Source organism: Ixodes scapularis, unplaced genomic scaffold (genome assembly GCF_016920785.2).
Source record: "Ixodes scapularis isolate PalLabHiFi unplaced genomic scaffold, ASM1692078v2 PGA_scaffold3__209_contigs__length_174095766, whole genome shotgun sequence".
In the NCBI taxonomy this organism is placed as follows: Eukaryota; Metazoa; Arthropoda; class Arachnida; order Ixodida; family Ixodidae; genus Ixodes; species Ixodes scapularis.
Genome location: NW_024609868.1, coordinates 145,899,386 through 145,903,119, shown reverse-complemented (window position 1 = coordinate 145,903,119; position 3,734 = coordinate 145,899,386).

Genomic DNA, 3,734 nt, shown 5'->3' with positions numbered 1-3,734 from the left:
TGAAGAGTGTCCTGAGTCGCGGAACGAAACCAAACAGAGCCTGGGGTATCTTTCGACGTTACCCAAAGCAAAGTAACATCCTTTCCTTTAAGCAAATGAAAGATCAAACAAGATGCATCCGGCGTCAGTCAAAACGGGAAAATTTCCAGGGATATGCCTCTTTCATTAACACTATTGCAACACTCAAAGAAGTCTAGGATAAAGTTCATCGCAGTGAAGTGCGATATCATGTCTCCTCAATCCCGCTCCTCTCCCACAAGGGTATTTTTCCGGAAAGCCTAGAGGAGCAAGCGGATCTTCTCGGTGAGCATTTTTTCTTGTTTCGAGTCGCGCTCACTCCCTTCTCTATGGCAACGTGCCGTTTTCGATAGTTTCACACAACCACTAAATATAATCAAAGCCATAGGTCATCGAAGGCACGCATACAATATTAAAAACAGAAAACAAATGTAATACCTATATTTTGTAGCTTCTAAAAAGCTGCAAATGCGTTGTTTGTGGGGGAAAAGTATCACAGCCACGTGACTTCCGCCACATTTCTCCCCCTCTATATTTCTTCTTCCTCCCCAGTCCAGTTTCGGTTTCGGTTTCTAGCAGTTGCGTTTTGACTATATTAAACATATGCGTGACGCTGTAGCAAAATATCGATTGGGTAGTCTTCTGACAGCATAATGAATCGCCCGGAAAAAATGAGAATAAATTTTGGGGAGTCAAATGTCCCGTTTCAGGACCTTCTCCCTGTCCATCATCAGGGACTTCATTTGGCAACAGGAGATTCTGCTTAGCCTCTATGCTGAAGCAAACAAGATATTCCTTGAGAGACGACGATTTCCTCTGGGATTTATGTATTCATTAAGGATACGGCCGCTCGATCAGCATCCAGCCCAAGAGGCTGTTAACGGAACGCGATACCAGAGAACGTTTGAAAATAAGCCTACCGTTATCCCTCCATTCGTAAGGAGATACAGGAATTGGGAATATTCTATTAGAATAGACAGTAACCTGTCAGTTGCTTCTGTTCTAAAGACAGTGACTCCATGAGATTATAACTGCCCGCACTGGGATTTGCATTAACAAAGTTTAATAAGAAGAATACGCCAACTGAGGTCATGCGTCAAGAATTTTTCGAGCTTCATAAAGAACATGATTGCTGTTATCATTGCTACACAGACGGCACAAAGACGGAATCTTTTGTTGGATGCGCCAGGATTGGCCCTCGAGTAAGAAGTGTTCGAAGGCTCAATTCAGCCACGACTCTTTTCACTTAGGAATTGCACGGCCTACTGCTTGCGGTGGATCATATCATCCAGACAAGCAACTCCCCTTTAGTGATATACACAGACTCACTAAGTGCCTTGCAAACTCTAACGTCTCTCACAATTCACAAAAATGCTCTCATTAGTTTAATTAAAAAAATAGTATCATACACCAAGCGGTATAACGTTATGTTTTGCTGGGTGCCAAGTCTGTTGGGATCCCTGGGAATGAGGAGGTTGATTCTGCTGCGAGCACCTGTTGAACCCGTGCTGATGATATAGGTAGCATTCCGTTCAGAGATTTCTATGCTTCACTTAAGTACTACGTTAAATCTCACTGACAAGCAGAATGGAACCTACAGGTTAAAAACAAGCTGCGTACGATAAAGCCTTATCCTAGTGAAAGGGAGAGTACCAGGCATAAAGAGAGGTTTTAGAGGTCATTCCATGCCGTCTGCGTAACGGGCATGCGCGTCTTAGGCATGGACACCACTTGCGAGGGGCGGCGCTTCATGAATTTGAACATTGCCTGGAAGATATGATTGTCCTACATATCTTTCTCGAATGTACAAGCTATGATGGAAAACGCCGCCGCTATTTCTCACAGCTCTACCGGGAACATGTCCCTTTACACCTAGGAGTTTTACTTGGAAATTAGCCACTGCTCCCACACACTCAGCTTTTTGAGTTTTTAGAGAGTATCAACGTTTTGGGCGAACTTCAGTTTTATATTATTCCACTGTCATGATAATCCATTGCAGATTTTTTATGTGCATACTTTGAGTAAGTTCCAGCTACTAAAGCTATTTTCTTCCTGAATCCCTTCCTGCAATAATTATTTGCTTGGCGCATCATAGCCTTAGTTGGTTTTGCGCCATAGAACTCGAATCTTCTACTACGACTCATAATAGTACGTGGTACAGAAAGGGTGTCGTATATTATATCAGTCGTATATTATATGCCTGCGCAAAATTCGAAGAAATGCCAACTTTATGTTCGCAAATTTACAGTGCTACAATTTTTCTTATTAAATTCTCCAGTAGTCACTGAGCAGTTGGATATTGCTATTTAACCCAGGGTATCAGTTTATATTGTCACGGGTGGTGACCAAATAAACATTAAATAAACAGAAAAAAGTAAACGTTTAATGTGGCGAACTTGTGCCAAAAATAAAAGGGTACAAAAGAAAACAGCAGAGCGTCGCGGGCGTCGATGTAGGCGAAAGAGCAGAGTCGAACGCTGGGTTGAAACTGACTCGACAAGGTCGCGAGCGGCGTCTTATCTAGAGTGAGTCACTAACTCGAAGATTCGGCGGAGAAGGTTCGAGCGTAGCGCGCTCGGGGCGAGAATGAACACGCACTTTCTGGAACAACAAAAGCAGGGATAAACGATAGAAGTTACGTCTGGAACAAGAATAAACGAGAACTCTCTAGAGGTTCGTGATCGAGCGTTGCTTTCTCAGCCCTGCGCGTGGCAATATGTTTAAATCGTTCGAAGCAGATCTCTTCTTGTTTTTGTTTCAATTTCCCGGAGACACTACTCTAGCAACTAAGCACTTCATAAAATAAATCAAAAACAGATATACATAAGCCAACGATGAATTATGCACAGTTATCGGGAGTTAAATATAACTTTGCGTGTTTCATATATTCCTTGCATGTGTACGGAAAATGAAGCGTTACCATAAACCGGGCATTTTTTTTTTTAAATATATATTAACTAGGGCGTAGTAAAAAACAAAGTAAGAAAATAACAGGTACAATACATATATATATATATATATATATATATTTATATATATTTGGAATGAAGAGCGTATGGAAGCGTTAATATAAGGACAGACAAGATTTCTGTTTTACCCATTATTTTTACTAATGCATATTGCAACGTACGTCGCTGAGCAAGCGTATGCGTGGCCGAATGGCTACCGTGCTTGGCTGTCGCAAGGGGCCTAGGTTCAATTCCAGGGAGCGGACTCGTCTTTTTATTTTTATTTAGACTTTGCGTTCTAGTAGGTTCGGGAACATTATCGTCTGATCGAGTTACGAATGTTCTACGCGCCGAACGTTATACGCCGTATGCTCAGGAAGCTTACACGGGTGCAAAAGGTGCTTCGAGCGGCGAGCCGGAGTCAGTGTCGTGTCTTTACCAAGCGCTCGATCCTGCTGTTACGCGGCCATCGACGCCTGGGACACTAGCCTTCTTCTATTTTTTGGGGCACAAGTTCGACCCAGTAAACATTTAGTTTCCTTCAGTCTTTTATATCGCATCAATTGTCATTTCTGACAATATAAAACAGAAAACAAATAAAAGTATACGTGAATTTCGTTTGTTAGTCTATAATAATCTTAAGTATGATGCGCCTGCGAACAGTGCTAAATCTGAAAAAAAAAGTTGTACACTGTCATAGAAATATATTTTGGAGAAACAAGCGTGTAGTTTTATTCAAGCGATAATTCATCCGAGCTTCGCTATCAA